Raw genomic sequence first — 9556 nt, 5'->3', positions numbered from 1 at the left:
CTCTTTCTGACTTACTTCACTTACTATGAGTCTCTAGTTCCATCCATGTTGCTGCAAATGGCATTATTTTGTTCTTTTTTATGGGTGAGTAGTATTCCATTGTGTATATATACCACATCTTCATAATCCAACCATCTGTCAATGAATATTTAGTTTGTTTCCATGTCCATGAATAGTGCTGCAATGAACATGCAAGTGCATGTGTCTTTTTCAAGGAAAGTTTTGTCTGGGTATATGCCCAAGAATGGGATTGCTGGGTCATATGGTAGTTTTATGAGTTCTTTCTTGAACATGTGCAGAGCTCTGAGCATGTACATAGTCTTACGTATGCAAATGACCCTCAAGATTTCCAGGAATATGTTGGAACTTTTGTAAGAGCCTGCGGACATTTTATTCCCCAGCTTTTCTTTTCAAAGTTTTTGGTCATTCTACAGTTTGTTACCATTGTGATCTACCCCCTCAGACAGTCTTGAAGTTAAACAATAGCCTGTCTTTTTTTTTTTTGACAAATGCTTTCAGGGAAAAACCTTTTTTGCACTGGAGGAGTTCTAACTCAAGTCAAATGAAGACCACCTTACAAGTCAGGTCTTCCTGGAAACACTTCAAATGATGACAGTTTTCTTAGAATGGGGCTTAGACGAAGTTCCTTCCTTCCTTCCTTCCTTTCTTCCTTCCTTGAAATGAAAGTATAGTTGATTTATAGTGTTTTGCCAATTTCTGCTGTACAGCAAAGTGACTCATACATATATATACTTTATTTTTAAAATTTTTTCTAAAATTTTTTTTAATGCTATCTTCCATCATGGTCTATCCCAGAAGATTGGCTATAGTTCCCTGTGCTATGCAGTAGGACCTTATTGCTTGTCCATTCTAAGTGTAATAGTTTACATCTATTAACCCCAAATTCCCAGTCCATCCCACTCCCTCCTCCCTTTCCCTTGGCAACCTCAAGTCTGGCATATTTGTGAGTCTGTTTCTGTTTTGTAGATAGGCTCATTTGTGCCATATTTTCAATACCATAGTTAGTGATGTCTGCTGTCCTACACCCACCATTTACAGCCATGCTGCTGGTTTTCACCATGATAGGGGTTGTTGGTTTTTATTTTTTATATTTATTTATTTATTTATTGCCATTTCTAGAGCCGCTTCCCGCGTCATATGGAGGTTCCCAGTCTAGGGGTCTAATTGGAGCTGTAGCCACCAGCCTACACCAGAGCCATAGCAATGCGGGATCCGAGCTGCATCTGCAACCTACACCACAGCTCATGGCAACGCTGGATCCTTAACCCACTGAGCAAGGCCAGGGATGGAACCCACAACCTCATGTTCCTAGTCGGATTCGTTAACCACTGCGCCACGACGGGAACTCCTGGCTGTTGGTTTTTAAAGTTGGAGTGGAACTGGGTAGCTGGGAAAGGGTCTCGTGTAAGTTAAAATGCCACTGAGCTCATTGTTCCTAACAAGATTCAGTTGCTTTTCTTGAATAAACACTGTCTGCAAGTCTTGGGTTAATTTCCAAAGCCCTGAAAAGGTTAATTCTGGTAATTTTTGCCCATTTTCTCACTGCTTTTATGGAGGACATAATTTCTCAATGTCCTTTATTATTTTCACCACTGTCCTTGTCCTAACTTTTCTGCTATTCAGCAATTTGGCATAGAAAATTTTACACCTGTTTCAGAAAATCTTTATATGCATTCTCAAGTCTTAGTTTTTATATTTGACAGAGCAACAAAAACAAATGAAAAAGTTTATTTTAAATCTATCATTTCACTTCTTTCCAAAATCGGCATAACTTGTAGGACTTGTTATATATCAAGTATTCAAAATAATAAATTTCTTTTCTTTCTTGGGGTAGCTATAATTGGGTTTAGTTCTTGAAGTAGGGTGATAATGGCAAGAGTATATTTAAACTTTATCCCTTTAAAAAAACTGTAAACAGAATCCCTGACCTTTTCCTTCTCTTCTAATTGCTAAATTTTCCTAACTTTTAATAATACACACAAGACCAATCATGTCTGCTTGGATAACTTTAAGTTTCCCAGTCTAAATTTTAGAGAGTTATATTTCCAAGATTCATGTACAGCAATTTAATTGCTTAAAACAGTAGCTACACAGAAACAATCTTGAAAGTGGTTTGGATCAAGCTGGGACAGAAGTGGAACTATTGAGTTCACTCCTTCCATTTTTTTTTTCCAGATTTACTTTAAATAATTGTACATTAGCCTTTTTGAGTTGCATCACATGAAACTAAATATGAGAGGAGACCCAATTGGGTCTTCTTTATCTCAGACCAAGAGCCCTTTGTATGAAGAAGAGAATAGTGACCTCAAAGTTACATGTGCTGCAAGATGATTTTGCCTGGGTTATGATGAAGACTGCAGTAGGCACTCAAGAAATGCTTGCTAAGTGGCTAGCCGTCAGGATATTGCTGTCCTTAAATCATTTATCTGAGTGGACTTATTGCAAAGTCAAATGATCTAGTGTATTCACGTGTCTGCCACATGTTTGCTGGTTGATCTTTGAAACTCCATCACTCTTTATTCTGTGGCTTTACAGATTAACACATCTGGGGTTAGGCTTCTGAGTACAAAGAGATACCTATTGAACCAAAGCTGCCTTTGCTTTAAATCTCCTGGATGTCTAGGCTTCATTTGACACTTCTGTCTTCTGTTAGGAGAGCCCAGCTTCCTGAATAACGTTAAGGAAGGCACTCTAAGACGTGGACTTGTAAGTGAACGACATCATTGTGTGTGCTCTCTACACGCCTGGGAAGATGAGGCTGACAATTTATAGGAGAATAACATTGTATCCAGTCCCTGTACAGAAATTAAGTATATGGCTTTTTAGTGGGTATTTCAGGAGGCTGTCAGGCTTAAGAATTTTGAGAAATGATGATCAGATGAAGGACTCTAAGAGGTGTTAAATAATGATTTAAATAGGAGTGTGGGAGCTAAGGGGGAAGAATCTTAAATGATCTACTCTAAAGACTATTAACTGAAGGAGAAATTAGATTCCCAAGGTTATGATTATATTTTATATGGCATACAAAAACTCCCACTAAATCTGCTTTAAAATTCTAGCTGGGGAAGAATGGGGTGACACACTTATTTTTAGAAAAGCACAGAGAACAAATGCAGCAGTTTCATTTAGTGCTGACATCCAATCTGTCCTGAGTTATAAAGCCTTTGTCTATTTGAGAAAACCCAAAATATTGGAAGTTGTGCTAATTCAAGTTTACAAAAGACTGTTGTTATTCTCAGAGTAATGGAAAGGTAAAAGCTGAAGGAAAAAAAAAAAAACACCAAAAAACCAACAATGCAATAAAAAAAAACTACTGAAAACTCAAACCATGACAAACCATGTTTTTACCAACAAGAAAATCTGGCACTGTTGGATGACATCAGTATATGTTTATATACAGAGAACACAGTATATTTAGTATTCTCTAAAATTTATCTAAATGTATGAGCAATGCACTGCTATTATGGATTTCAAAAATAGTGTGCATGAAAAACAAATCTCTGACCATGTATAATTTTAGTCTAATTATATTGCCTTGTATAATATAATTCTGAAATACCATGAAGCTTGAATCCTAAATCATTATTATTGATAGTTAAAAATGATGCTTTATTTAATGGATTTTTATTCTCTTAAGGGAAATGACTTGTTTAATTTTAGTGGAATGGAGAGAATTCTCCTAGTCTCATAATAAAATTATAATATTTTTTCTTATATGTTATATATATATCAATATATAATTTAATTTAGAATATAAACTAATCTATTAATTTATAATCATATTATAATTATATATTACATTTGTTATAATAATAATAAACAAAATATATTTAAACAAATGAATATATCATCTTTATCCAGTTATCTTGCCTATTTTTCTTGCTTCCTTGATTTTTTTTACTACTGATCCTTTTTGATTCATTTACATTTTACCTTCCATACTAGATTTTATTCTCAGTGATGGTATAACCCATAATTTATTGTTTTTGCTACCTTCACATTGTGTTAAAAATTAGCAGTTTTAGAACATGATTTTTACCTTCAGTTTGCTTTTTTGAAATCATAGCTGAAGTCTCACAATGGAAAATAGTTATTTGCTACTCAGCTGCCCTCTCTTTTACTAAATTTTGTGTTGGGGTGCTAAGTTTTTTCAGCAATGAAATAATCTCTATCCTCTTCATTTCCTTTACATTTTCCAGTAATTGTCTTTCCTTTGACTAATCTTTTATTCTTCCTGCCAGTTAATCAATGGCTATTGGAAGGAATAGAATGAATGGTTTAAGAGTTCAACTTTGTTTAGCGTCAGTTCCTGGCTGTTGCCATTATCTCCAATAGCCTTGGGCAAGTTTCTTAATCTTCTCTTTGAGACTTCCTACAACTCATGTTTACAAATTTTATTGAAAAAAAATTTACACATATGTTGTTTGGACAGTTTAGATTTTCATAACTAATATAAAAACTATAGGGTGGGACCAACTATGGGTGTTATATAGGATCAAAGAAGAGAGATTTTTTTATAGGCTCTGGATTTTTTTTCTCTCCTGTGTTTCTTTGAATTTTATAATGACAAAAAAATTGTATGATTCTTTATCCTTGTTTACACTAGAATTTTTTTCTTGTGAAATGGGCTTTAGAAAATGTATTATTCTGTATAAGTGTAATCTTTTGATTTAGGGGGAAAAGATTAAAGATGTTATCAGAAAAAATTGTTACTGCACAATCAATGATATTTAGGTAGGAGCTCAAGAATTTTCCAAAAAAAAAAAAAGATAATTTTTTCTCTTATTTCAAGAAGAATATATATGGTATTTGTCTTTCCCTTTTTGACTTCCCTTAGTGTGAGATTCTCTATGGTATCCATGTTGCTGCAAATGGCATTATTTCATTTTTTATGGCTGAGTAGTATTCCATTGTAAGTATGTACCACATCTTCTTAACCCATTCGTTTGTCAGTGGACATTTAGGTTGTTTGCATGTCTCGACTATTGTGAAGACAGTCGAGACATGGAAAATAGGGGTTCACGTATTTTTGAATGAAAAATCCCTGGAGTGGGATTGATGGATCATATGGTAGTTCTATATTTAGTTTTCTGAGGAACTTCTATACTATTCTCCATAGAGGTTACCAATTTACATTCCTACCAACAGTGAAGGAAGAGTTCCCTTTTCCAGCATTTGTTATTGGTAGACTTGGTTTCTTTGCCTTTTTTTTTTTTTTTTTTTTAGGGTTGCACCTGTGGCATATGGAAGTTCCCAGGCTAGGGGTCAAATTAGAGCTGTGGCTGCTGGCCTAAACCACAGCCACAGCAGTGCAGGATCTGAGCTGCATCTGACACTTACACCACAGCTCATGGCCATGCCAGATTCTTAACCCACTGAGCTAGGCCAGGGATTGAACCCACATCCTCCTGGTTATTAGCTGGATTCATTGCCACTGAGCTGCAAGGGGAATTCCTATAGACTTGTTAATGGTGGCCATTATGACCAGTGTGAAGTAGTACCTCATTGTAGTTTTGATTTGCATTTCTCTAATAATTAATGATGTTGAGCATTTTTCATGTGCCTACTGGACATCTATATGCCTTTGGAGAAATGTCCATTTTGGTCTTCTGCCCATTTTTCAATTGGGTTGTTTTTTTGTTGTTGAGTTGTATGAGTTGTTTGTATATTTTGGAGACCAACCCTTGTTGGTTGCATTTGCAAAGATTTTCTCCTATTCTGTGCAGTGTCTTTTCATTTTCTTAATAGTTTCCTTTGCTGTGCAAACACTTTTGAGTTTAATTAGGTCCCATTGGTTTATTTTTGTTTCTATTGTCATTGTTCTAGGAGGTGGATCAAATAAGATGTTGCTGTGATTTATGTCAAAGAGCATTCTCCCTATGACTACCTCTAAGAATTTTATAATATCCTATCTTATATTTAGATCTTTAATCCATTTTGAGTTTATTTTGTGTATGGTGTTAGAGATAGTTCTAATTTCATTCTTTTGCATGTAGCCATCCAGTTTTCCAAACACCACTTATTGAAGAGACTGTCTTTTCTCTATTGTATATTCTTGCCTCCTTTGTCATAGATTAGTTGATCATAAGTGTGTGGGTTTATTTCTGGGTTTTCTATCCTGTTCCATTGATCTGTCTTTATGTTTTCATGCCAGTACCATACTGTTTTGATGACTGTAGCTTTGTAATATATCCTGAAGTCAGGGAGCTTTGTAGTATATCCTGAAGTCTCATCCCTCCAGTTTCATTTTTGTTTTTCAATATTGCTTTGACTATTTGTGGTCTTTTGTGTTTACACACCAATTTTAACTTATTTTGTTCTATAAGTTCCTGTTGTGGCTCAGTAGTTAATGAACCTGACTAGCATCCATGAGGATTTGGGTTCGATTCCTGGCCTCACTCAGTGGGTTAAGGATCCAGCATTGCTGTGTGTTGTGGTGTAGGTCACAGATGTGGCTCAGATCCTGTGTTGCTGTGGCTGTGGCATAGGCTGGTAGCTACAGCTCCAACTTGACCCCTAGCCTGGGAATCTTCATATGCCATGTGTGCAGCCCTAGAAAGAGAAAAAAAAAATTTTTTCGTTCTAATTCTGTGAAGAATTTCCTTGGAAATTTGATAGGGATTGCATTGAAATGGCATTTTGATAGAGATTGCTCTGAGTCTGTATATTGCCTTAGGTAATATTGTCATTTAAACAATAGTGATTCTTCCATTTCAAGAACACAGTATATCATTCATTCTGGGTCATCTTCAATTGCTTTCATCAGTTTCTTATAGTTTTCGGAGTACAAGTCTTTTACTCCATTAGGTAGGTTTATTCCTAGGTATTCTTTTTGATGTAATGGCAAATAGGATTGTTTCCTTAACTTCTCTTTCTGAAACTTCATTGTTAGTGTATAGAATGCAACAGATTTCTTTATTTTAATTTTGTATCCTGTAACTTTACTGAATTCATTAATGAGTTCTAGGAATTTTCTAGTGTCATCTTTAGCGTTTTCTATGTATAGTATTCATGTCATCTGCAGTGACATTTTACTTTCTTTTCAATTTGGATTCTGTTCATTTCTTTTTCTTCTCTGATTGCTGTGCCTAGGACTTCCAGACTATGTTGAATAAAAGTGGCGAGAGTGGACATAATTTGTTCCTGATCTTAGAGGAAATGCTTTCAGCTTTTCAGTGTTGAGTATGATGTTAGTTGTGGGTTTGTCATATATGGCCTTTGTTATATTGAGGCATGTTTCCTCTCTGCCTGCTTTCTGGAGAGTTTTTTTTTTTCATCATAAGTGGATGTTGACTTTTATCAAAAGCTTTCTGCATCTTTTGAGATGATCATCTGGTTTTTATTCTTCAATTTCTTAATGTGGTATATCACATTAATTGATTCAGAGGTGTGAAAAATCCTCACATCCCTGGGATAAATCCCACTTGATTATGGTATCTTTTGGATTTGGTTTACTAGTATTTCATTGATATTTGGAGGTTGATCTGAGGAGTTGGCGTTAGGTGGAAATGAATGCTGAAAGAATGGGTTGATAGATAGCAAAGTGTGTTTTAGGGATAGGAAAGTAAGTGAATCAGGGAAAAGAATATGGGGACAGGAATAAAGCCAGGGTGGTTGCAGCACAGTGAACAAGTTGGGAGTGATAAATGGTGATAATAAAAAGGAAGACAGGGTTAAATAATTTAAAAGTCTTCTTTTTTTTCTTAACAACACCAGGTCCTTAACCTACTGAACCACAAGGGAACTCTCAAATTATGTCAACTATTACAGGCTATGAGAAGGAGTTTAGATTTTTGTTATAAGTGAAAATTATTGTAAGTGGGGAGAGAGGTAACAGGGTCTAATTTACACTTGGATAGATAATTGTGGCTTCTGGGGGAGGGGAATGAGATTAGAAGGAAGAAGACAAATTAGGAGGCTCTTAGGGCAGTCCTGGTGAATGATGCTGGTGGCTTGGGTCAAGATTCTGATAGGAGCAATAATAGTTGTGGTTTGATTCAGGATATATTTTTGGAGGACTGGTTGATCAAGTGGAGTTGGTGTGTAAGGGAAGGAAGGACACCAGGGACAAGTTAATTTTGTGATTTAACATATTATGCAGTCAAGTGGAGATGTCAACCAGGCAGATGGATATAAGAAACTGGAGGTCTTTGCTGAGGAAGGAGCTGGAAAAATAATTACAATTTAACTCAGATGATTAGGGAGTGGGGAGCTCTGATGGACTATTTTTTTTTCCCCAAGGAATTGAGAGTCGCCAAGATGTCTTTTTGGCTTTTAGAAACTCTTTCCAAAATATATCTTTTAGGTCTTAGACTTTCATAATGCAATATAGTATGTATTCAGTGCACATAACATGTCCAATAAATGCTTACTAATTAAGTGATAAATAAGTAGTTTATCACACGGATATTCTTTACTTTTCAATGTTGATTGAGGCATCTCTTTGGGCAAAAGGCTTGCCTGGACATTTTCTTCATCTATAAAATGAGTATAAGAATATGTTCTTACAGAGTTATTATGAATAAGGACCAGGCACGTAGTAGGTATCAATGTATTATAGCTATTATTGCAGATTAAATTCTGGTCAATATAGATTTAATGCTAAGGCAATCTGAGAAGTTGTTTTCCTGAATTTAAAGGGCTCCAACTGAAACTGCCTCAGGAAAAGTATCATTTAAGGAAATACACTCAATAGGGTAACATTTCCTTTTCGAATCAAGGAAATGGCTTCTGAGTAACTTGCGGTTTATTCAGTCTTCGCCCTGTATTGAATATCTGTATTGTTGTCTCTAAGAAACCTAATATTTGGTATGTATTTTTATTAGTTATAGTTTTTTCAAAGAAACAGAACTAGTAAAATGTGTGTGTATGTGTGTACATATAAAAAATGTTTTTTAATTAACCTCAGTTCCAGATAATCCAAGGAACATAGTATAGATTTTCACGGTTCTAATGTTTTATAACCTAATGACTATTATATTTCATTCATATATTAAAAAGGTTAAGTTAGATTTGTCTAGGTGACACATCAATAAAAGGCAAAATTTTTAAAAAATGAATTAAGAAAGATAAGGCCATTAACAATGGAAAATAGAATTGAGAAATACCCATTGAAGATAGTATAACATATCACTATTTTTATTATTAATATTAGTCTGAGCTCTTCCAGGGATTTTGTACATAGCAGTTGATTTATAGACTATGAAAATTGCAAAAGGTCAGGAAAGGTGATTGGGGTGACCTACTAGGGAACTGTACATTTTTTGGGAACAATGTTAGGTATAGATTGCTTGAAAATTTCCTGTTCACAGATTCACAGAGAAAACTTAGATTAAACAGCTTGTCCAAGGATATACATTTTAGCAATAGTAAGGGTGCGGATTAGAGCCCATACTCTTTTTATAGTATTGTGTTTTTTTTGCTTCTTTAAACAATCCGTCTTGTTACTCTCTTTTCTTATTTTTTTTCCTCTAATTTATCAATAACTATCTCTTAACAGTTAAATTCTCAAAATAAAGAGAAGCAGATAAAGATC

The sequence above is a fragment of the Sus scrofa genome, chromosome 11 (assembly GCF_054392235.1).
Source record: "Sus scrofa isolate SSC_HxYL_T2T_F1_AM1 chromosome 11, Sscrofa_HxYL_maternal_Yorkshire_Landrace_v2.0, whole genome shotgun sequence".
NCBI classification, from domain to species: domain Eukaryota; kingdom Metazoa; phylum Chordata; class Mammalia; order Artiodactyla; family Suidae; genus Sus; species Sus scrofa.
The sequence above is the reverse complement of the archived record's forward strand: the minus strand, read 5'-3'. Positions refer to the sequence as shown.